Raw genomic sequence first — 27,316 nt, 5'->3', positions numbered from 1 at the left:
CCTGTTTTCTATATGGGGTTCAATTTCTATTTGGATTAAAGGTCCAGTGTGTCAAATTTGCCATTTGTTTCTACAGTAGTCGGGAAGGGACAAACCAGTCAAGGTTGTCGAAAGAAGAAGTTGCTTGTTTTCATGTTGAATCCTATTATCCCCTCGGGCTCTGTCTTCATAATATGTCAGTTAAGCGTCCTTGCTGCCTTTAGTCTCAGTTATACTCCACAAAGTAACATGTAGTAACTACTTGCTACTCTGCATGCCATGGTGGTGGCAGGGCGGTGGCAGCAACAGTGATATACTCGGAGGTCCCGTCAGTGTGACGGAGTGGCAGGAGCAATCTTTGCATGCCAAAGCTGACGGCTTTCAAGTGGGGAAACAATGGGCCAATTCCCTTATCAGGCTCTGCTTCACTCTTAAAATAGCCAGTAGCAGTTTTGATGGGGAGCTGACTTCCAGGTTTGACTCAAGCACTCTTGTGCATTATCAGAGGGAAACCAAGCATAATATGTTTGCTATTTCAGCATGTAATGCCATTACTGCTTAGTTGTGGGGTTTCTTTAGTCAGAATAACACAATATGTTACGTCATATCACATAGTTTGCAATCACACATTGTCCGGTAGAAAAGTGAATTATGGGCCAAAAAAGAGTAATCTGTATAAAGTACATGACTTGATTTTCCCTTACCCCAGGATCTGACCTCGTTAATTGTCCAGCATTGTGGATTCAGCCCATTTCTGCACAAAACTACGGGTACGGGTTATGAATAACACAGAAGGTTTGGGTCTTTTGATTCTTTTAGTTAATTTTCTGAAGCTGACCCAGCAAACACTTTCAACATTCTTGAGCTGGTTTATGTCCCAGCAGCAAGGAAACTGCTGCAGTATTAATCAGCCAACCAACCAAACAAGCCTCCAAAGAGTCATTTAATTGTTAGCAAGGTGCATGCTTAGAGCAAGTCCCATTTTGTTGTTGTTGTTGTTGTTTTTTTTTACTTTACTTTTACAGAGGTTCCAGGTTAACAACACATATAATACTGAAATAGAGAGATTATTTGTGGATGTGCATGGAGAAGATGTGTGGTGCTGTAGGGAAGCAGCAATGTGGACTGGAAGTATTAGTGTCATTAATGATATTTATGCATAGTATTGCATCGTTTTCTTGGTGATAGTTAGGGCTACCACTAGGGCAGTATGCCTTTGTCTCCTAGTATGCACAGTGACAGGGATAGGGGGATGCTTTCCAGAAGTGCTGTACTGGTGTGCAGAGCCAAAGTACTTGAATGCATTGCTCAGCTGTGTTAAAGTTACAGTGAGTGCATATCAGTGAGTCACATTATGTGCATTTTGTGTCGTGTAATATGTTAAGTGAATGACTTTATATTAAATTATTCTTATGTTAGTGGTCAAGGACATGTGGAAGACATGTTTGAGTCCAAAAGTCAGTATTGCTGCAGACGTTAAGTCACATTGTTGTTGATGCTTCTCAACATTCATAACTTTGCATATTTATATGTCAAATACATTTCATTAAAAGTGACACTGTCACTTGGCAGCTATCTGTGTTTGTGTCATCTGTGTTTCATTGGTATAACTGAAGGATTACTGCTTTATACTTAATATTGGCTTTTGAGGATCTTGGCTATTGCAAATAGCAGCTTATACAGAAAGTCTAAGTAAAAATCAAATTAAATAAATTAGTTATATTAGAAAATGACTGTCATATGCTTTATACATCAAGTAGTATTCACTCATTGCTGTATTTATATGATACCAATCAGTTATGACTGTTGCTGCTCATGTCTGATATATATATATATATATATTTATATATATATATATACTTTAAAAAAAAGATAGCGACGAATTCCAAATTTGCCACTTGTAGACTAAACACATGGTACAGAAGTAGAGTAACATGGAATATCAGAATTTGCAACTATATCATTGTAGTTGCTTCCAAGCTATGTCAGTAATAACGTGATATTTAGGCAGTAACACAGATGCTAAATAATATGAAATCAAATATCATACTTTGAAATGTATTGTTTTGCCAGTAATGAGGCAGATGAGATGTAGAACATCTTGCCGAGGAAGAGCACGGTATCACTGCCAACAACTCTGCAAACAAATTACTCCAGCACAGATGCGCCAACACTTTGCTTTAGATCCAAGATCCAAGAGCCAGAAAATTTAAGGGAAGTTCATCCTTTCTGATTTAAATGCATTAGCTAGGTCTGCGAATCAAATGTGGAAGATTGAATGTTTGCCAAACCATTTGGTTGTCATTGCCTTTTGCACTGATTGCTGATAAATGTAGTGAAGCTGTTATAATTATATTAGAGGAATCTCTGGTTGGTCATAACAAACGGTTAAAGCTTCTGATTTTGGGTCCTGGTGTCTGATGCTTTCACTATCATGGACTTATCATTAGGCAGTCCTTGTAGCCTGTAGTGAAAAATGCTGTAATAAAAAATCAATTATTAGAAATGTGAATATTAATCATTTCACCAGAAGCTCTTTTGTTATTTATTTTCTGTAATGAAGGAACAAATTAACTGCGGCATCCACAACCTCTGAACACTCCAGATCTCCTTGGCATTTCCAAAGTCTGATCGTCTCTCACCCACAGAGAGGGAAATGGAGCATGTGGTTATTACTGGCATGAAGTAGAAATTTGTGTGAAAGTGTGAAATCAAAAAGCAAAGCTGGAATACTTTCATACTTTTTTGCAAAGCGCTTCTAAGTTGCTGCACGTGTAAATATATTCTTATAGTGAATGGTAGGGAAGATCTTGTAAATGACATTTGTTTTGTTTTTTATCCTCAATTTATTTATTTGAATTCTGCCTGATGAAAAGTTCACTCAGCATTGTTTTTTCTATTACTATGAACTTTATGTTGATTGTTTAAACCAGGAAGGACTTGAACTGTTCAGGTTTACTGAAGTCAGGCTTTTCATAGTACGTTGGCTTCCTTTCTGGAACATAACCAGGTTTTTGTAAGAAGCTATAATCAATATTTTTATATTAACAATTTATCAAATAAGTATATATAGAGAGAGATTTTAGAGAGGAAATAACAATTTATTACCATACTCTGCAATTCCAGTCCATTACTATGGGGCATTTCAGTCTTAAAGTGCATTGTTTTGGTTTTGCCACCTATGACTTTACTGTTTTGGCTCACTCTTACGGCTCTCATTGGCATTGTTTTCTCGCCACAGCAGGCAGTTGTTTCCAGTGAAGAGCTCTCTACTGTATATTGTACACTAGTTTGCAAACAGATATAGTAAGTGACTAGCTGATGAACATAGTTGAGCACTAAGTAGTTAATGAGACAGATATTTCCCTCATGAGTTGCTACAAACCAAAACAGAACTAAATGAAAAGTGAATATTGGACTTGCCTTCATCAGGTGGCCAGAGACAAACTATCTTCTAGACGTGTAAATAAACAACTGTTCGCTAACAAGTTTGCTATATCAACTAAAAAGTGACATGTCAGTTGTGTTCCCGCTGCTACCAATAAACAGAAAAAAAAATTATTGCACATTTAAAGATTTTTAAATTTAGCATACATTATAGCCAATGAAAAAATTGCATAAATGTCTAATTTGAAAATTTGAAAATCAACTTAACACAAAAATCTACAGCATGCACTGTGGAAGCTCTCTGTCCTGGTTTTGAAATAACAATCATTTATCTTATTCACTGATAGGATGAATGCTTTTGTCTAAAGCACATGTTTCTAAACTATCAGATATATGGGGGCTTTTAGTAGATGCTTTCTTAAGATTTATATGATCACACACTAAAAGATGCTAAGACTCTAAACTGCTTCTGACTTTGTGGAACATAATTAAATAGCCACTTACTCAAGCAAATATGTTTTAAATCAGCAGAAGAAACATGCAGACTACATGCACATACAATTTGATTATACCTGATTAATATGTGTCTTTTTTATAGAGAAAAATACATTATGGCTCTTTGAATAAAGATATTCTCTTTGTGCTGTTACACTGTACTTCCTATTTCACTTTCATGAAGAAAATTTAGTAATAAATATTTAAATATTAATTTAATTACATGGCATTTATTAGCTCAGGAGTAATGTTTCCATTTTTGCTTGGTTCTTGCAGGTGCCTGAAAAAGTGAAGAAGGAATGCTGTGAGGGTATGTGGATTAAAGGGAGACGTTACCCACCTCACACCTCCAGCCTCCCGCCTTCTGCACAGTAAGCAGCTCCAGCAGCTCTTTGGAATCAGCAGGCCAGCAATTACTGCCTGTGAGTATTATTGCACTACCCGAATTATGAGATTCCTGCTGATCAGCACGCAGCGTACAGAATTTGAGTTTAGCAAGAACATCATCTCTAACTTCACTGCACTGAAATTCACTGAATTTGCAGGCCCTGTCTGACACATTTAAAACCATCCAACAATTTGCACTGTTTAGGAAAGTCTGAAGAAAACAACATGACACCATCTTGCATGCGATAGTGTGAGGGTGCTATCAACAAAGCCGAGTCATCTCACAGCGGTCAGAAAAGACATTCCAAATGTTGAAACATCTGATCTCCTCCTCTCATCTGACTTAATTAGTGTCAGTCAACATCACTGCACCGCACATGTCAACCCAAGCATCCCTCAGAATGCAGGAATTTCTAAATGGTCTCTCAAGCAGGTGGCTGGGGCCACGCACAGAACCTTGTGTTGTGATGAAAAATGTAATTGCTGCCTGGATTATGTTCACAGGCAGCATTTTTTCAGTTCTGCATTTACAAACTGACATACAAAGTACAGCAGTTTGCATCCTCAGTCCTGTTAATAGGCAACAAAAGCACTTTGGCTAACTTTGGTTCAACCCATAATGTCCACTAGTGGGATGTTAGTACTGTACTTAAGTACAAATTTGAGATACTTGAACTTTACTTGAGTATTTCTATATTGTGCAACCTTATACTTACAATACACCTCAGTGGCAAATATTGTACTTTTTATTCCACTACATTTGTGTGACATCTTAAACAAATGGTTTGCTTGTCCGATTAAAATTTTTCATAACCTACATGTTTAATGAAAACCATATATCTTCAAGTTTGGTGATTTTGAATGTTTCTGATGAACTGAATGATGACAGGACAGCGATGCTACAATGGTTATAGAATATGATGCATTGCTGTGGATTAGCACAACCTAAAACATATACATCAGTAAAATGCAACATAATGCAACTGTAATATTAATCTAAAAACATCATAATAGTAAAACACTGACAGGGACCATTTTTCTGCACAAAGAGTACTTTTACTCTTGAAACTTTAGATGCATTTTGCTGATAATACTCACATGCTTTTACTTACTTAGTGTCAAGTCTCCATTTGGTATATGACTTACATAAACAAACAAGACCATCAGAGAGAAGATTGGCTATTCATGAATGCTCATTCTGGGTCGGATTTGGTTAGATTCCCATTGAAATCAATTAAACTATGCAGTAGAAACACTACCACTTTGGTCCATCGGAGCCGCCATAATCAACACAGTTCCTTGTAGGGGATTTAACTTATTTTCACTGTGATTGCTGTAGTGCCACAAATTCTACTCAATTTGCCTTGTAAATTGCTTTGACAGATCAACAGCAGAACATTTTATTTATCGTTGGTCAATAAGAAAATCATCCCAGAAATGCTATTCTCTGGTCTCAGAGGTAGTGCAATTTGATAAGCATTAGACCAGTAACACTTTCTGACAAACACACAAATTAATTATTAATCAGCACTGAAGTGATTTTTACACCCACTTGTATACAGACTATCTGTGCTGGCTTTAACTACAGGAGATTGAAATTTTACCACATGATCAAGATTGATGTCAATGATAAAAATATCTGTTGGAGCCATGATCCAGTAAAGTAATTTGTGCACTGATGGATAAATAGTCTTCCTGAGTTCAGCTGGCATGATTGCCATTATTCATGTCAGATTATAGAGTGATAGTATGTAATGCCTTGATTGCACTCCATAAGAAAGGTTAAACTGCTAACCTCTATGTGCTTATAACCCTTGCAGTGCAGCTGTAGAATTATCATCATTATCATCAATCAGTTCAATTAAGTTTAATTCACTATTTCAGACATGTGGCACATAGAATGAGAAAAATAACAGATGAGAAGATATAAGATTAAGTATAAAAACATATATTTATCCTAAATATCGTCACTAATAACCAGCAGTTTGAAATACAGTTGATTCACCTCATAGTTTTATATGCCTGCTTGTCTCTTTTGATATTCCATTTCCCATTAAGCCCCAACGATCCATTTTCATAAGCCTTCACATTTCCTTATTAACCTACTTTTACCAGCCCATTGTTTAATTACACCTACTCTGATGACTCTACCTCGTATGAGCTCACCGCACCCTAACTTGTTTCAATTGATTCTTTTTGCTGCAGATTGCCAGGATATTGACTGAAACTTTTTTCATGACGTACTTAAAAGAAAAAGCTGTGGAAAAAATGTTGGATCTATTTGGTTAGTGTACCTCAGTAATATCTCTAGTGGACTGTAGCCATCTCCCAGCAGACAACCAGACAACTCCGCTTTTCAAGGGAGGAGTATTACAGGAAGTGCCATCACTTCAGCTCCTCTGTGTCAATTGCTCCAAAATGGCCAATTTCCTGTCTAGGATGTGTGTTTTCACATTTTTATCATCCCCTGCCGTAGTTATCTAGTTGCACTTAGGGCCATCAGTCATCGATGCTGCGTTGAGAGGAAGCCGATGTGCAGTAAAACTGACGGACGGCCTTCCGCATGACTGAAGATGTATGAGACATGCAGGCGAGCTCGTGGGGCTTTTTTTATTGTATTTTCAGTGCTGCAATAAGGTGCCGCCAGGGAAAATAACCATGCTTACCATGCCTCTGACTGAACAGAAAATTTGGGATGTGGTGTCTCAATCTTTTGAGGAAATAGTGAGTGACAGGCTTTACAATTTGAAAGAAAGAACTATGTGAGTTTAGAGTGATATTTTAGTTTTTAGACGGTCAGAAAGACACACCAAAGTGGCATACTTATAAGGTACAAAAGGTGATTTTCACTTTTTTTGATGGAGGATTGCCAGATCAACACCTCTAAAATCAAAATGTATCTGCATAAAGATGCAAGCTTGGAGCATACTACTATCTGGTGCGCTCATTATGTATGAAAGAGCCTCCCATGAAGTATTTCTGCTGTGTCACTGTGTAGTCTTTTTTCATGATTAGGTAAATATACAAATAATATAAATATAAATAAGTATTTTTTTAAGTAGTGTGTCATTGGTGCATCTTGGGCAAAGATATTATGCTTTATTTCAGAATCAACCTCAGGATAAACACAACACTCATGACCAGAAAGAAAGTTTTTTACATTCTGTGTCTTCGTGTTCAGTCAGCAGCCCCCGGCATCCCCAGCTCTAGAATACAATCAAACAATAAAATAGATTAACAAAAAGTGCATAACACCACTTAACCTGCTCACTCATTGTGTTATTTCCACTGTTTGAGGATAAAAATTCCTCTTGCTACATCTAACCAATCTGGTCTGTGCTATATCTGTGACAATAATTTTGAAGCCTCCTTTTTCAGAATTATTATTATTATTATTAGTAAACCATTTAAAATTCAGTGTTTTATATCACACTAAACATCTTGGAGGCCCAGAAACTCACACTTCTTAAAACAAGTACATTAACTCTTATATATCACTTTAGTCCTCAGAATTTCCACACTTAGTCAAACAAGCCATTTAATGTGTATAACAATTACCTCATAATTAATGAATTATAAAAAAAATACCAAATATCCATCACCCAATATTTAATATCAACTTGTTCAAGCCCATGCTTAACAGTTGTCAGTTATATTCATCTCCATCAGGGTGAAACATATAACATACAAAAGCTGTTGTAGTGTGCCTTAAAAGTGCAGATTATATATTCTGCTGCACAGGATAAATGCCATGTACAGCATCAGAAAATTATTCGTCATTTGCATAAGAACAATGAAAGGACACCTCTCAGAGAGCTCTAATGAGAAATGTTCTTGTTCGATGGCTTGCACTCCATCTTGCATACAAAACCCCCACGGCTTGACCTTTGGGCTCTGAACATTCTCCACTGCGTGAAACTGCATCCATGTCGACAAGACCGGGGAGGAATGTAAAGTAAAACATACTGAGATGCACTGAAATGCCATTTAGCTAATGGCTGTGAGTCACTGTGGCTTAATTTGTTTAGAGCTCAGAAAGTATTCCTTATTTCTAAGGCTTACTGTATCAAATCTCTGTATGGTATTCCTGAAGAAAAGACAGAATCCACATGCATACATTCAACACTTGGTAAAATTAGCTACAGCCCTGTCTTGCAACCCTGTCAAATGTATCTGTACACATCATTAGACACCCTGACTGTATTTGATTGATCTGGAATTCATGAATTTTTCCCCAAAGAACGGCTGAGTGAAGCAGCCTGTTTATTTTCAGTACCTGCAAAATAATTGGTTTCTCATGCTTTAGGGCAGCGCTTCGTTCTTTGTCCAATTACAGATAATTTCCCTCCAGCTGGAACCCTTTTCAATACAAGTTGTCAAAAGTAGATAATTATATTCTGATTCCACCAAAGGATATCTTTACACCAACCGTTTAAAATCAAATAAGCTACATTGGAATCTTCCTTCTTATTTTTGGAGAATCCATGTAAGCTCTGTCAGAGCTCTCAGAACAAAATACTTTACAAGCCATACCTGCCTTTACTGACATTCAAAGTTGTTTTGACAAATAACAATTTTGACAGCTATACTCACTTTGACAAGGAAACAAAGACTGAAGTAAAAGTGTACAATCTTTTTTATCCGGCACCATTGCGTTCATGTCATCTGATCAGAAAAAAAATAAAGAGTGAAGGAAAAGGCCACAACAAATAACTGATCACTATTAAAAACAGCTTTGGGTGACCTTGCATCCTGTTAATGTGATGCCCACTAAAGTGTTATCACATTTGTGGTAGTTTCTGTAATTTTATAATTAATATTTTGAATATTTGTTCAGGGGTAATCAACCTGTTTCCACCATCCTTGCAATAAAATATTTTACATAGATGTCAGGAGTAATTGTGGGGTCGCCAGGAAGGGGCAGTGTGGCGCTGATTGTGCTCCGGGGGGTTTTACGTCAGTTTGGTCCGCTTTGCAGCTTTCCTCTTTCTGCTGAGCGAGATGAAAAACGGACGCAGAGTTTGCCCTGTCTCACTTATTTCTCCTGTTTCCAGGTTGGTGGAACAGTAAATTAAGCTAAGTAACTGAAGTGTAATATGTTGACATGTCGCTGAATGTTTTAATTTCCGCTAATAAGGCTGTTTTATGAATATGCGGACATATATGTACATATAGCAGTAGCCGCATTTTCGCGCCTGCTAACGTCACCTGTTGCTACCAAAGTCACGTAGGTCAGTTTTATTTTTAGCTCCTTGAACATTTTTGTAAAGTCGAATAGTTTTGAAATGTATATGTGTAAAACGGTTAAAAGCTAATGTTAAAAACAAATTTTATATTTTTTAAAAGTGGTTAAAGACAAGTTAAAAATCTGTCAGCTCATGCATTTTGGAAGAGTAAAATGATTTTAGTTGGAAATGGAAAATGCATTTAGGAACCATATGTAAGTGGTAACATAAGCTATTTATTTTAAGTTGAAAAGAGACAATTTACAGGGTAACAGTGGTTACTGTCATTTTGATTTATTTAATCACACAAAACTCATAATGCAGTATTCACTGAAAGATGAGAAAAGACAAATTGTATTTTATTTTGAAGTCGTGTTTATTTCATAGAGAACACTGAGTGTTCGTAACGAAGGAGGATTTCAATCGTGAATGTTTTAATAAATCCTCTCCCTCTTTCTGCTGAGCGAGATGAAAAACTGACGCAGTTTGCCCTGTCTCACTAATTTCTCCTCTTTCCAGAGAGAGCATATAAGCTGTTTCCGTGGTGCCTGCCGGTACCTGTAACATTAAGCATATTTTATAATATGCGTAGCAAAGCCATGTTAAATAGCCTAAGCAGTGATGTCATGTGCCTGCGCGCACAAGGATGCTATTGTGAGCATGCGCAGAATAAACGGTCAGTGTAAGTTCTCAGACCAAAGAGACGATGGCGGTCTGTCCTCTTTCTCCAAAGAACATTAGCCACTAGCAGGTGCTAGCTAACCACTTTGGTGACTGTGATAACGATAGACTGCTGCAGAAATGACTAACGCTACACATCCCATCCCTTCTTTCTAGGCTACCTTCTAATTGTAGCATTTCCCCTCATATCATTAAAAGAAGGAAAAATAGAATGGACCTCAATAGACCATCACGGATGTAGAAACAAGACACAGCTCTTAGTATCATAGTCTTAATTAGCTGTAGTTGCTTTTTTGTGTTACTATCTTAACCAGCATGTGAGAATCTTGTCAGGATGCACAGACTAACATTCTATATTATATTATACCAAAGGAGATAGAAGATACTAAACCGTATCATAAAAAGTTGTTCAAATTCACTGTCAAATTGGTAGAAAGATAAAGATAAATGAGAAAAAAAGAAGGAGGTCTGGATTAATATTTGTTTTTATGCAGGCTGATGGATCTCAGTGGTAAAAATACATGTGACAGATAAAGTTCTTTGAAACCTTGATGAGATTCACGATATCAGATGCTGAGGTGCCAGTTAAAGGGACAACCCGTGCAGGTCATTGTTTTTATTTAGCCCCACCTTTTCAGTCTTGTTACTTCAGGCTTTGCAGATACTGACAGCACATAGAACCCCCGACCCACACCACTGTGAATCTAGGAAATTTAAAATTAACTCAACGTCAAACAATGGCTTATAGAGCAATAGAGCTCTTCCTGTTTACTCACTAAAAATAGTAAACATACCTAATAAATAACCTGAGCAGTTTTCCTTTAGTAATGGGTGTATGTCTGTTAGTTTTAATACCCAAGTCACTATTTTTATGTACACAAAATCTGCACATTTTGCCATTCAGCTTTACAAAGTCATGACTTCTGTATTGTATTGTAGCCCCATAGAATGAGAACAACATCTTGTTAGCTTTCCCCCCATTACAGTACAGTCAACAAAATGCCTGAGGACATGCACTTACACCTTCAGCACATCGTCATGCTTGTAGAATACTTGTATGATCCAGAACATGTAGGCCTAATGTTTTTTGTCCAAATGAACTTATTGTATATGGAATAGTATATATTTTCTACATACATTATGAGACAATATGTAATTACCCCCAGCAGAGTTATACGGTTATGCTATTGACAGAAACTGGGTATTCGGACTATGCACAGCTTTACAAGATGGTATTTTATTAGCTGCAAGTAATAGTAAGTAAAAACTTTCCCAGTGGTGGTCAGCTTGGGCAATTACCTAAGACAACTGCATTAACGCATTAGAGTTTGGGTTATGTCTATTATTATATTACATAATGTTATATTATATTATACATATATATCCCTCCTTCCTCCTACTCACCTGTTGTTCCCAGTTGTGTATTCCGTTAACTTGATACATGGAGGAGGTATGATTGTTTGTCATTAAGTACCGCTCTCCTGTGTTTGGGTTATTTCAAAGGTTGTTAACGCACAATATGTAAACATGTTACCAAAGGCGCCACGTCCCTGACCTTTAGTACAAAGATGAAAACTTGAAAAATGTAACCTCAGTAACAAATGAAAATCTTTCATTCATGACCTTGCCTCAGGCATTAAATATGCCAGGGCCGACACTGTTTATTCCTGTTCCAGTATTCTAGCTGCATAGCTTCAGTGTCATGTAAGCTTTCATTGAATGCACACAAGTTATCAAGTGCTTTCACTGTCCTTATCTTCCTGCTTGGGTTGTTGGGGGGAATAGTAACAGCTTGTAAGAGACATGAGGCAACAGGTTTAAAAGAAATTGTGGACTTAAAATACAGAAAGATGAAATGCAACATGAAGCATGCTAAATAGCCAACATTTCTATTGTATATTTAATTCAAAGTGTGTGTGTGTCCCTGTAAACTCTCCAACTGGCCTTCAAGGAATTCATTAGCTTTCAAGTATGATATATTAAAATAACATCCATTGCATTTAGATAAGCTGTTCAGTCAGTTCACCAATGTGCGAAAAGGTAATCAAAGCAGTTCCATGTGTGTGCTTAGTGTAAAGCGTGCTTCAGTGATTATGAGATAATCCAAAGCTTGTTCATGGAGTGCACTAATGGTCTAACAAGGAACTGCCATAACATTGCTGCCACGAAATGTTATGTTTTGGTCGAGGTAAGAGATTGGTGTGAGCATCTGTCTTCAACTTCAATTACCAAAGTTCGAATCCACCTTGTGAACCTCAGTGAGTAAAGTAAAAATTTTTACATAAGATTTTTACTTTTTTGTATTTTTTTTTTTCTGTTTAATTTTGTTTGTGTTACCAAAAACAATCATCCCAACCTTTACCATAATTTTATTTGTTTAGCCAAATATAACATCACCTTAACACCACTGTCACTTTGGCCTGAACTTCAAGTAAAATTAAAATAATTACTATAAATGGTTTGCAGTTTGTGCTGTTGTCACAATGTCCAAATTGAGATTGAAAAACATAAAAATCAGATCACACAGAATCAAAGTTGATCACACAAAATCTGCTGTTCAAAGATTTGGTCACTCTACTCCTTCCACTGCTTTCTAATATCTGGTCCATTGAGATTTTTTATTTGTTAAATTCGGAAATGGAGGAGACATTTCAGCATCTGTCACCTGTTACTGACATCAGGATTATATTTATAGCTCTTATCAGGCGCAAAGCCAATGGTTGATTGCTGAGGGGTTGAGGTCCTGTAGTGGGCCCTACAGACCATGGTCTGGAATCAAGGGCAGAATTGAGAGAAATGTGGATTACAATGAGGTGTGCTATTTCAGCACCAGGGACAGTGCCACAGATTTATCATTAAAAAGCGACCTGCTGATATGTATGCATCACAACTGCTGATAGGCTATTTCAGAACCATAGTCGGTCAATCAGATAAAGGATGAAAAAGTAAGCTCGACTATAGTGGACATTCAGCACTTGACATTCAGTGAAGCTGGATACCCATACAGCTACACAGCCTATACAATCAAGCCCCATAATCACCAGACAAGGCAACAAATTGGGCTATAAGTCTGCAAGCAATGTGTGGCCTGCCGTTACTAAAATAACCAAGCAGACACAGCGGTCTACAACACAAGTAGCAACAAACAGCGCTATTTTTTCTGCTGTCAGTTTGAATCCAATCCAGCAAAAATGACATGAATCCACTGCAGCCTACATGACATGTCCCAAAACACCACCGTCAGCATCACAGTTGCTTTCAACTACCTTCACAGAGTGGCTTCTAGTAGAGCTAGCAGGACTCTTGCCAGATAAACAGGCCATAGTGACCCTGCTGGTGTTGGGTGCTGTGTAGAATGAGAACCCCTTTGCAGTGGCAAGGGGCTCGCTCTGCTACAGGCACTTTTTTAAATGCCAGGACGGATTCAGAAAGGTTTGGTTTTATGCTGTTAATAAAATTAATATGAGCTGTTACTTTGTTCCGCTAGAGCTAGAACAACTGGAGTTCAGTAATTCTATGGGCAGCTATGGCATCACCAGAGAGCGAAATAGCTAGAAAGAAAGGTAAGTAATTTGTGGGGAGGTCACGTTGCCCAAGAGTTTAGCTTGACTTTTGGAAAGTCTTTTCTACTCACAGAACTGAATATCAGTAAGTTTATTTGCCTTTCAGCTCGACCTAGTTTTGACACAAAAAGAAAATGATAAGAGAGAAATCACCCCCTTGCACAGTATTTTCCCTATCCGTCAATAGCCAGAGATTGCAGTTCAAAAGTAGCCTTGTTTCACGTTTTTTGCAATAAAGCTGAGGCAAAAAAGGCCCAGATCTCTTGGAGCAAAATGTGTGTTTGTGGAAGATTTCCTCTAATCCTTGCTACTAAGCGCAAAACAATAATTCAAGGTCAGCTTTCCAAATGAGGCAGGGGCCATATTTATATCATGTAAAGGGAAGTATGTGGTTCAGCTTTGTGGTACATAAGTGCTGTCGTACCATTGTCTCACAGCATACACCACAGTATAAAGTCTAACTTTCAACACACAAAGCAAAGGCGCATGCTTGTAAGGTACCACAATTGTATTGTATGTTTTTGTATGGCTACACAGTGGTGGCAGTAGTGCTGTGAAAAATCAAAGACACATATGCTTTCGGACTACAGTAAAAATCTAAATGTTCTATCATTTCATTGTGTCTTAAAGGCAAACAAGGATTATTTTATATATAGTATTGCAGAAAATTGAGGCTTCTGAGGCTGAAATGTAGTGGAAATGAATAAGCAACCAAGTAGGCTCTAATCCTGATAAAGAAAAAGCTGACTAAGAGTCCTGGAATACACAAGTACCTTTAATACCGACGCCTGTCCTGTATTGTACATGTATAAAGACTATGTTTGCTGTTGGTTTGGTCGCAAGCTGTTGCCATGGAAACAGGTGGTGTATTCATGTATACAGTGTGAGTGAGTGTTTGCACATGGAATATCAAGATACACAAAAGCTTGTCTCTAATACGAGCAAACTGGGATTTGAAGTATTATCTGTTTGTGTGCATTATCTTGACACTTAGCGGGAAAAGAAGGGCAAATACATCATCACGTTTTGCTACAATATGTATTTCTGTAGTTTGTGTTTGTGTTTGGTATATAGACGTCATTATTGGTGAGTGATATTAAAATGCCCATAGGACTTCACCCTTTATTGCTTATGATGTATGTTTTAATAGTCTTATAACTGGATATTTAATATTATATCTATTATTTATTATGATATATATTTAGTCATTAATCTTAAATATAAAATAGTTTTGTAATTAATTCTGTGAAGATGTTACTCAGAAGAACTCACAGTAGGACATCAATGTCTGCTTAATTAATGAACAATCACAGTAGGCAATGGGATACATTTTTTTTTTCTTCTTGTTATGTCACAAGAGCTTACAGATCAGAAAAGTGCAGTTGGGTTGAACTGATTATAGCTGTCAAGTGGTTGACAGCAGTTTGTTGAATTCATTTTTAGAGTTTGCAAACAGATTTTGGCCTCATGGGTGAGTTAAAGTTTTCTCCTTTACAGGTTTACACTTATCTCATGTATGCACTGTTGTGGTAAGATTCTGCTTTTACAATGATTACAAAACATCAGTGCATGAAGGTCATCGTCCCTCATATTGGTGGGTGCACTGCACTACCAAAGATTATACCACTCAGTTTCCTCCAATGCTGTCCATTAGGGTTCAGAACTGATTCGACGTCAAATATTGATGATTTAACAGATGAGAAATTACTCACAGTGGATGGAGTACAACAGACGTTGAAGTTTACCAAGAAACACAAAGTTACAGAGTCAGGGACAGAATATGATACAGAATATAAATTATAGCTACAATAAAGTGAGTTGAATAGTGAAAATTGCAAAAAAAAAATTGACTATTGTATGGCAGAACCATATATAGCCATACAATATCTTGTCATGGGTCTGTTCAATTAACCCGATAAGAGCTTTTTCTCCATTGAGATTTGATGATAAGCCAGTCTTGACACATGGTTTTGATTATGTTTTTTTTTTTTTGACATTTGGCAGATGTTCTTATCAGGCTTGATTTACAATAATTGAGCCTGTTGGATTTTAGTATGTTGTTCAAGGTCAAGGACACTTTTTACTGGGCATTGCTGTCAGTGGACACATGGACTGTTGTCAGTTTGATCTAGCTTATTATGGGTCAGTATCTCTGCTTTCTAAGTCACCATGCTTGTGATGTTTGTCACGATCATGACTTTATTCTGTGTATAAGAGCAATTTAATTGTGCACAAACAGCCAACATTATTAAATAGCTTAAAGTTCTCTTTTTTGAAATGACTGTGAAATAATTATGAAATTATCATCCTGTGACTGACACTAGTTGATGAAGTTGATGGATTTCCCTTATTGGCACAGGCACACATGCCAGGTTTGACTGAAATCTGTACACTGCATGTGTTCTTTACATCACAAATTAATATATCATGAGTACACACAGTCTGCTAATCCCCTGAAAATGATTTGGAAGTTTTAATCTCACAACATATTTGTGAAGCACTGAATTTTTCAGTTCTATCAGTCTTGGATTCATCATGGTTTCCCTTCATGATGATCAAAGCTCATGCCAGAAACTGTTGTCATGTACACTGAGTGAAAACTAAACCATTTCTCTCTGTGATTCACTAACTTACATACACAGAGAAAGACAAACTAATAACAGCCAATATTCAGTCCCGCAAGCTTTGCTTATTGCCTCTTCTAGCCCATTTTCTCAAAGCGTGGTAGACGTGGGGGATGAAAGCGACAATGACCACAGATGTATTCCTCCTCAAGGTCAAGAGTAGAAGTGTAAGCGAGAAGTCAAGAAATTACTTTTTCATCCCCAGTTGCATACGTAAATCTCCTATGAAAGCAAAAACACAAAAAAATATATGGATTCCTCACGTATTTCTTTACCACCCTGTTTAACTTTCGGTTTATGTTTCTGGCAAAATTACAGTTGTTGATGGTTGACAACTTGAGTGTGTCGTAATAAACAACATAATTTGTACCAGAATTACTAGTTGAAGCTTTACTCAGGTGGAGCTGGACAGCCTTTGTTTTTTTTCCTTCTTGGAGATTGGTGAAGTGTGCTAGTGTGATGGTAAAACAGTAGGCAGACCTTAATTGATACCACCAATTATTCTGTCTACTGGCAACAAAGCGTGGCAAGTTACAGTGAGCAGCACATTGGTTTAATGAGACTAGATGTCTCTGTACTGATTTCAGTGAGTTTGATGAGGACAACCAGCAGACAGAATACTGCGGTTGCCAGCGATGATACAAGACACAGATCACAGGAAGAATCCATCAGACCCACAGTCAGTAACTTGCAGTGTGGGGGATGCTTGTGTGGGCTCCCAGCACTTGACATAATCTAAGGGAAACGGAACTAAAAAATGTATATGTTATACGTGACATTTGGGAGTGTTTAATAGCACATGTAATGTTAGATTCTTAATCATGCCCACTTAAATTTCGAAATGAGCCTTCATTCTCTTTGCTCCTTTTCACTGGGAAACCAATTCAGAAATACAGTCTCACTGAAAGCATGAACCATGAACCAGCTATTTGACAAATAACCTGCTGTGGCACCAAGTGGCAGTAAGTAATGTGTCACATCTGAGGAAAATAGCATTGATTGCCACAGAGTCATTTACTTCCTATTGAGAGGCGATTTGTTAGCTGTTGTTTCTGTAGAACTTGAAGGATGGTTTCTCGATACTGCAGGTGCGGGTCAGTGGGCGGGAGTTTGCTGTAGATGATGTGTGCCATATCAAAGTTCAAGCCAAAGGTGCTTTAATGATCTGGAAAGGGGATCATTTAAAAAGAGTGAAGGGCAATGAATCATTTGCAAAAGAGGATGCATCAAGGTGATCGCCGAGTGCAGCTCTGAGCATATCATGGTGAAAGTAATGTTAGATAATAATATTATCATGGGAACTACATTAGAACCCTTGAGACTTCAAAAAGGGTTCCTTACAAAAGCAATTTTGCAGACTGTCTCAAAGCTCTTTCATGCCACAACATTGTGTCAATAGCCTTTAAAAAGAGGTACTAAGTAGGGGCTATGCAAAATGTCGTTGCAAGGTCCCATTTAGGCCTTCCTGTAGTGCAAAGGCTAGTTTACAAAGGTGGGAAGCAGAGATTAATTACAGTCACATTTAAGATTGGCACAAATGTTAAAAGCTTCAGTACGTGCACAGTGTGGAGCCACAGTACTCTGGAATCAACATCTGCATCACACAATGGGACAGCTTCAAAATAAATGACATGTTAGGCGTTTTAAAAGCCATGAATTACTGACTGAAATTTTGCTGGCATTTATCACAGAGTTTATTATGATTATATTACTAATTTAATTCAGCACAACTATTTTTGATGCTTACCTATCAAGGTCACAGTTACCGCTGTAAATATTAATAATTCCACCTCTCTTCTACTCTATTTATAAACACACTTTGTGCTACTCCTGCTGTGTACAATATGTACTGTAATAACAAAATACTTCAAACTGAAAAGCATTCTCACTCACATCCCCTGTTTCAGTGCCATTTAGGTATATCACGACACGTGAAGCGAGGCACTGATTAATACGGTTACAAATAAAGACACAAGGTCTTCTTTTGATTCTGGTGCAGCAGTCCTTTTCAACAGATTCATGCATCCATTCTGACCGAAAGCTCACTGATTGAAAAGGATTTTGCACAGATTTGAGTGTGCCTGTGCTTTTTTCATTTAGTTTGATAGGCTATTTCTCCAGCACCTCAGCAAAGTCTTATATGCTGGGTGAGCGGTGTTTTTTCATGCAAAAAGAATTGTGTGTATTCACTGGTAAAAAATAAACAAATACTGTGAATGGCACAAACCCTCATGAATCACACAACATTGAAAGAAACCTTTAAACGTTTATGATATACTGACAGTACAGGAAACAGCAAAATTCACACACAAGGCTGCTTTTGGAAAACTCACAATCTGGAATACTTGAATCATGAATAATATTGACTCATCAGAATTTGCATACATACATTAAACTATACCCCTTACTGGGTGTGTCTGATGCCATTTTTCTATATAAATAAAGGCCTCCAACATTAAGAGTAAGCACAGCATTTATAAGTGTAATGCAAGGGACAGAAAACAACCCTTTTGTATAGGCTAATTGTTAGTAAAAGAATGACATGAACATTGAGCAACTTAAATAATAGTGTAGTAAGAGCCTTTATCAAGCAGTTGGCATTACATTTGTTTTGGACTCCCAGTTAATACATAATCTTGCACCTACTCTTCTAAACTTGGATTACATCCAAAACAAATACAGTTTAATCACCCAAAAACTAAAATACATTTTGTATTTTCTCAGTCTGCCACAACGCCTACTTGCTTACATGTGCTAACAGTTCAATCTGTGATCCAGTTAGAAGTAGTGCCACCAACATTGGGAACCTGCTAACACTTCCATTTGTAAGGGGGATTAGGGTTAGGGTTAATAGCCAACAGTAGAGACATAAAATAGAATGCGGGAGAAAGAGAAGGGGAATTGCATGCAATAAAGGCCCCCGACACCAACCAGAGACACTATGCCCCACTTCAAATTTAAAAGGTGTGAAGAGAATTGTAATTATAACAGTAAAATAGTAAACCATAAAATGCTTATATTCCATCTTTTTAGTTAACCTCTTAAATTATATATGTAATCTTTATAGTCACTAGTTTGGCCTTCAATAGAAACTAACAGTCTATACCATATAAGCTTCCTTTGTCCTGTACACATGTGGCCTATTTGACTAGCAACAACATTTAGTTTCTTCTGAGGGGTGTGAAACACAATGAAAAAGTTATTTCCCCTGCATTTTGTTAAAGTAATAGAATCACACAGCAATAATAAAAGTGTTTTCAGCTGAAAAACATTATTCACCACTGTTAATACAGGGCAACACAGCATGTGTCATTGTACACACTTTGCTAAGCCCACCTTGCTCTATCAATCGTTCAGGAGACCTTTTAATCCTGCTGCTTCCCTGTGGCATTGGCTGTTCTCCAGCTGGGAGCAGCAAGTGTTTATTGGCTTTGGTATCAGTAGGATACTTGTGGTGGTCTGCCTCACCTTTAATTCTGAGGTTCCTGCCAAGGCTGCGTCAAGTCCCTCTTTGACTTCAGCCATCAACGTGAAATTTTAGGTCTAGAGTGAGGCTCCTAAATAGAGGACACCCCACAATTTCTGATGTCCCCCATGAAATAGGGACGATCGATTGGCCTACTTGTTGGTCAAACATGAAATATTAGGCGATGTCCACAATACTTCTCAAATTTCAACTACACATAGAAGGATCTTCGATATGCAGTGACTGACCAAACTGATCAGATTTATAACTAATAACCCATACATGATGTAAAAGAAACTGGTCTAATTTGACATATCATGCTAGGATGATAAATATCGGCATACTGTTTTGGTATTTACACTAATTGGTCTGACGAGGCAGTAAATTAAAGGTCAAAATATCTGAAATTGAAAGTCTCTAACCCTTTTAGTCAATCATATTTCTCAAATTGGCCAAATGAGATTGAGTTATGACATGTCAGCATCATTTTGGGGGATGACATTTGTAAATATTTGTTTTTTCCCTGTGCAATAGAAAGGGAATTTGTTGCCAGCAGATTAGTGCTGAGTCAGGACTCCTGTAAATGTCTGAAGCAAGGGAGCAAACTGTAAGAAAACTCATTAAGGAAAAGTGATTATGGTATTTGGATATTGGTATTTTACTGTTATTTGGGAGACCTGTTTTTTTTACATTGAACACACAGGGCTTGGAGGATTAGAATATAAATCAACATTTAAAGGAGCTTGACATGAATTTCTACCTGGCGAGTGATGCTGCAAGGTTGGTATTTAAGTCCCCTTAGGTTCCCCTGTAACTTTTTGTAATGACTGGTTCTGAAGTGATAAGTGCTTATATTTTGTGAAATATTGAAGCCCAAAATATCATGTTTTTTTGTTGCAACACCATAACATCAAATGGAAATATTATAAAATTAAGTTATGTGAAATATAATGACACACAAAATGATTATGATCTTAAATGCTGCTTAACACTAAAAGTAAAATGCTTTACAGTTAACATATAATCTAATATCTAATAACATCACTGACATCACATTTTATATTATATATTATTATATTTTATAGTGTCTGGCTCTACAATGTAGGGTTTTAGAGTGGTCTAACTGTAATAGTTTAATCAATTAATGGTTATCAAAAATTTGAATTATCAAAAGATAATAGAAAATGACTTTAATTAATATTAAAGATCCTCGGGGCACCACCCTTAAATAAGGAAACGATAACCAATGATCGATTGATCATAGAAATTACACTAAACTATTAATTCAGAAATCTGATTTATAATTAAATGAATAATTACAACCAAAATCATTGATAATAGCTAGAGTGGGAGCTTTGGAGTTCTACATAGAAGAGGTTGGTATCATTCACTCTTGTATGACATTAAATAGGCCAGCATATGTAAACACAAACATTTATTAACCAGATATAATAAAAGCAAACAGAGGAAAAATACACAATATACAATCTAACTTAAAAGAAGTAAAGGAGTGTGTGTGTGTGTGTGTGTGTGTGTATGTGTGTGTGTGTGTGTGTGTCTGTGTATGTCTGTGTGTGTGTTTATGGGGGTCATAAAAGGCTTATGTCCTGTGTCCTGAGAGACACAGAGCAATAGAGAGGCGGGAGGTTTTGAATCCCTCTCCACGTCTATGTACCTAGACCGAATATGTGTGTGTGTACTACAGTAACCTCAGTTTATCAAATCAACATCACAATACCACAGTAACCTGAATAAAACACATCAGCAACATTAACAATAATTAACAGTCCTTGTTTAGCCGTTAACTCCGTTAAGTTGTCTGTCTATGCCCAGTACGTTACCAACAGTCCAATGGAGATGAAAAAGAGTTGCAGGTGAGCTGTGTTGGTCAGGGGCAGTCCTATGAGCCAGGCTGATCAGAATTCTGTTTCAGAAGTCCAAAACTGTCTCTGCTGTGCGATGTCCGCTGGTGCAGGTATCGCAAGAAAAAGCAGGCTTTCGTGACGTGCTATAATTTTTGGTCTTGCGTCATCGGTGGGTCGGGCCACACCGAGGTCCAGAACTTATCACCCAGTGTGGGTGTGAGCGAGTTGAAGGAAGATGAGAAAAGAGAAAGAGAAGATCATCTCTCTGGCTTAAATAGCCGTGATGACAGGTCTGGTGTCAGAGGGGATCTTGCCCAATGAAAGGCTGGTGTTTGGCCGTTTATTGCCTTTATGACACCCGGGCTGCATTCCGGGACCCCCACTGTGAGGTCTGTTATCTGGCGGGCGTGTTCCCTTTGTCTAAAATACTACTACAATCAGGCTTTTACTTGTACATACAGGCCGCGGTAGGAAAGACCATCTTCTTTGTGTAAAACAAGTTCATAATTAAAGGTATCCTTGGATCCCAACAATAGTGATATAATAGTAATTTCATCTCTTTTTATGTCATGTACGGTATCTTTGATTCCACTTTAATTTAACGTTGAGAGACTAACGCATGCCAATGAAAATCTTTTCTGTTGTCAAATGTAGACTGACATGCCAGCACAAAGTCCCCACATAGTCCATCATTTGTGGTGTGATGTTTTCTTTACTTGGGCTGTTTTTACTTGGTTTAATAGTGAGACTGACTCAAGTGTCACAGGTTGAAACAGAAATGGTTCAATAGTTACATGGTATTCCCTCCTCAGTTTTGGCATGTAATTAACCTTCAATCATCGTTTCACTCATCGGTGTCAACTATAATTCTATAAATGAAATGTAGCACCGCAGGGGTCTCCTTGTGCAGGAGAAGTCACCTCCTACTTTATTAATAGGTCTTCTGCGACTGGAAACAGTTAGTATGTGCTAGGTCCTCCCACGGTGTAAGGCTTTAATATTACATGTACTGCTTGAGCTATTACTTTAGAATACTTCAACACACAAAACCGAACAATAGGCCTCCAAGCTATATACTCGCATGCACTTAATGTCAAAGTGACTATGCCATGCATCAACAATCATGTAAAAAAGTTAGTTTAATCTCTAGGACTGGTACCACCAAGCCAAATGTAATGCATTTCATGTTCTTAAAGACATCAAATGCACTTTGCATGTTTCTCTAGGGGTTGAGGAACCTTTGTGGCCTCTCTTTTTATCCACATGCAATGATATATGTGAATGTAGATACAATGCATACGTGCGCTCTTTCTGGCCGCCCTCCTAGGCTTATTTTCTGAATACGGACTCACAGTTAAATCAGCTGATATTACTGTTACTGTTGATGCATTTAGCTACATGTTACTCTAAGTAAATACACTGTAGATGATTTACCGTTTGTCAACCATACGCAGTGTTATTGACTTTGAAGCTTGCTAGCATAATGTTATCTCTGTGGCTTGTAGCTGAGCCAAAGGGTTCTTTGGGATGGTAATGATTGTTTGAGGTATTAGTCAAACCCAGGGAATCAGAGTTATGGCTTGCTAAAAACTTTGCAAAAAGCTGCACGTTGGACGGTTCTGGCCCCCTCATTCCATCCATTAATTCCTGATAATGGTCACTTTGTCATGAATTATCCGTATTTTAAATGCAGAATTAAGCTTTTAGTGATATTCTCATCCAAATTAGTGAGCACGACAAGGCATTCTGACATTGGACTGCAGTGGGGCCTCTGAACGGCAAGGAAATTATTACATCAGAAACTTGAGGAAGGGATGGTGGTCAGCATGAAGCTCCCCGTATTGTTTCTGGCTAAGCTCTGTTCAGTTTTGTTTTGTTCAACTCTTTCTAATTACTAGTCGAAAGAAAAGCAGCATCCTCTTTGACATTTGACCCCTAAGTCACTTACTTGAAGTCCCACCAGCCATTTCAGCATTCGCTTTTCGTCACTGAAACGGTTAATAATGATCCCAATGCACTCCATAACCTCCAAAAACTCATACACATAAACACCCACACCACAAGGGGACCGGCATGTTGCTTGGAGCCACACATTGAGAAATGGCTATAACTCTGGAACAAATAAAGCCACCCAATAGAGAGCTAGCATTTCCCCACCCAATAATTGCCTCAGAAACTGCATGGAAATAATAAGATTCTGCTGACACAATGCAGTGGCCAGAGTGAATGCAATATATGTTGTATCCAACTACTGCACAGTTTGCTTGCTTGGCTGTGTGTGAGAAAGAGAGAGAGAGAGCAGCATTGTGTGTATACGCCCAAACATTTATGTATTTGCCATTTACCTCTACAGGGTAGACAGGTTGAAGAGGTTAAATGGTTTTATTTGCTATTGCCTGTTTGCGCTGCTGAAACTCCTAACTCTATGCTCCTGTGAAATTGCTGTTGTATCATAGCTGTATCTATCCTCTAACCTGAAAAAAAGCTAGGAAAAATGTCATTGTTAGGATAACAGATTTAAACCTACTGCTTTTTACAGAGCTTTGTGATACAAGCAAGTCACTATGATTGAGTGGGATTTGTGTTAGGAGAGGGAACTCTGCAAGATTCCTCTGAAGGTTGAATGAAAAAAAGTACTTTTATGTTTTGTTTCTCTAAAAGTATGTATCATTCAAATCATTAGATGCATGTTTTGAACATTGTGAGTGACAGGCTACAGCATTGTTAAAAGGTTACACTCTGCCATTGATACTGTAAGTCTATAAGCTTTGCTGTCCTTGCATATCATTTATTTACTTCTCAATATAATATTTCTCAACAGCTATTGTACACACATATTTAAATTTGGTGAAGGTAGCAGGGCGGTGACATGAATAGAGCTTCTGCCCTTAAGGCAGAAGATCAGGTATTAAGCCTAAAGATTAGCAAGCATCTGGACTGGTGTGGCAGTGTCAACTAGAGATTAATACGATGTTCTGTAGCTAACCTGGGGATAGAAATGATTAAGAGGGGAATTGGTCTGTGGAGATCAATAAAGTACCAAAATACAACAAATAAATGTATTTGGTGAGAAGTCAATTAAACATTCCAGTCAATGAGATTGAAAAGTTAACACTTTGTAAAACAAAATTTAAAAAAAAAGAACAAATTAAAATAATAAAATAAATAGAACTCTTGCTCTTAGTTGAGTAAATTCCACTGGTTTGTGTTGTGAACACTTTCAGCAAATGTTGACAGATGCAGCTCTGTTTGACTGCATTCCTGACAGACTTTGCATCACAGTGGGTTGTCCATGCTGGAATGGGTATTGTTGTAAATCAAACAAGACAGAACTGTGGATTTTGTTTTTATTTGATTCATTATGATTAATAAGCCATACACCATGTGGTTTTGTGCTAAACTCAGATAGCAGCTGGTAGACTTTTAGCAAGGTCAGAGAAAAATACTCAGGGACTAATTTCCCAGAATAAAGATGAAGATGCAACCCAGATGAACAACTTTCTTCGACAATCTTAGATGAGCACATTGCACTAATTATCAATATAGTAAAATGCCCATAACAGCACCCTGTGTGGTGGACAAATAATATTGGCAGGTTCCTAACAGCTGAATATGGCCAACACGTTCTCACTTCCAACTAACAAGTCAAACACTGCAGCTTGGCCCTAATTTCAGGATGTGTAGGGCTCCACAGTCAAGTTAGCAACAATACATTTGTAATGTCTGGTAACACTTTCAAAATAAAGCTTGCGTGGTTAACCTTGTGAACCAGTGGCAGTTAGATTAGGTCAAGGCACAAAAACTACTTGGTTAGGGATTATCCACAAAAAAACTACTTAAGAGTACTTCTTAATTTGAATACATTAAAAGTCTAGGGTTTCAGAAAACAAGAGATGGCTAATTTTAAGGCCTATAACATAGACAATACATCAGTGCATAGCCTTCAGAGACGGGAAGACAGAGTGGGAACAGTCTTGGTCCAAGTTGCTTCCTTGTTTAAATGAGACATCAGATGCAAGCCATTAGTTTTGTGCAAGCAGACATTTTCACTGTGAAATGTGTAAGGGGTTAAAAAGTGAGCTGTCTGTCATTTGCTTTGTATGTTTTGCAAAGAAAACAAATGATGTTTAAAAAGTAATGGATTTTGATGCCCCAGTGGAGGTCTAATGTACAGCAGATGACAAACACCCGCAGTGTGTTGAGGACAGTTTGTCATGTTGGAAAGATGTTGGTGAGTGAAACTTTGATTTGGCATCATAGCATAACATAATAGGCCCATATTTATGATCAATACATCCATATGTCCATACTATATAGTGGCACTGTACGGATCAAATGATAAACACTGGATGAATGAACAATAGAAAAAACAACAAAGAATAAAGATACTGACAAGGTGTCCCTGTAATAGATGTAAATGTAGCTCAATAGGCAGTTATTTGCACTACATTACTAAAGGATTTCAGATATATTATTTCCCTCACATTATTCATCAAAAGATATACTAAAATAGATTCTGGCTTTACTTGTCTCCCAGTTTTTTAAGCTGGTCGTGCTGTGATTTAATTCAAAGGACACAATAAACAGGAGGGTGCTTGAGGCAGGTGTCACTATTATCAGCAATATTATATAATAATTTTCTTATGTGTTCTGTGGATTTTACTTGTTGGGTATCTTTAAAATAGCTATTTTAGTTTTGAAACAATGCAGGCACTGGGCCTCTATCAGTATTTTTATTTTGTGTGACATCAGCAAAAACCCCACTGACCATCTATGACTTTACGCTTTTGTGAAGTGTAAATGTATCAGTTCAAAGAACTGACACTTTTCACAGTGGACATGTGATGTAGCACTGATTTTGAGGTCCCTAAAGCTTTAGAGGCTTTAATGATGATTGGTGACTTTCAATACAGATCTGAATTAAATTTCAGTTCATAAAATGCACTTACTGTATGATGCAGCATTGTATAGAGGAAAATAAGATGGAGACTTAAACGTATTGTCTGTTCATTTACAGGCAGTCAGAAGCTGAAGAGAAAATTAGATTATACCTCTTGCAGCATGCAATCACTCAACGGCTCGACATGGATTTGGCTGTCAACTGTTTACTAAAGCCATGGTGGCAGCTATAAAGTGATTGAAATCTCTCTACCCTTCAGAATGGTATGGTGTTGGTGAGGAGTGGTGGATGACCCCAAAACCACTTGAAATAGTGATTACTTTACCAGTGTACACTTCTCCCAATACCACTCCCTCACCTCCCTTCACTATCTGAAAAACAAAAGGATGGGATTTGATTTAGGGACAGATTAGATCTATCAATCTGTGTGTGTGTGTGTGTGTGTGTGTGTGTGTGTGTGTGTGTGTGTGTGTAGGTATGCAGGTGTGTGTGCATGCATTTGTGTGCTAATGTGCCCACATTTCAAGTGACTGTGTGTTTGTCTGTGCACATACTTTTATGTGTGTGCCTGTATTGCAGAGAGATCGAGGGGTGGCAACATCTTTTACAAGGAGCTCTTGTGTCAGGAAGCCATTGTCTGTGCGGTGAGATGACAGGCGAGTAGCCCTGGCGATGGATGGTGCCCTGCAGATGAGAAAAATAAATAAAAATGGAGCCATTGTTTCAGAGGCCATGAGCAGAATA

The 27,316-nt window shown here is 37.7% G+C and overlaps 1 protein-coding gene across 1 annotated transcript in view; it reads left to right on the top strand.

Annotated features, from left to right (window-relative positions):
* The window catches only part of lingo1a (leucine rich repeat and Ig domain containing 1a), a 112,822-nt gene that overhangs the window by 49,720 nt on the left and 35,786 nt on the right, over window positions 1-27,316 (top strand). Inside the window, exon 2 of the mRNA XM_051381459.1 lies at window positions 4,138-4,283. The gene's annotated coding sequence lies outside the window, so the exon portion shown is untranslated. The remainder of the gene's footprint in view (window positions 1-4,137; window positions 4,284-27,316) is intronic.

The sequence above is a fragment of the Dicentrarchus labrax genome, unplaced genomic scaffold (assembly GCF_905237075.1).
Source record: "Dicentrarchus labrax unplaced genomic scaffold, dlabrax2021, whole genome shotgun sequence".
Lineage (NCBI taxonomy): Eukaryota > Metazoa > Chordata > Actinopteri > Moronidae > Dicentrarchus > Dicentrarchus labrax.
This window is presented reverse-complemented; position numbering and strand designations above follow the sequence as displayed.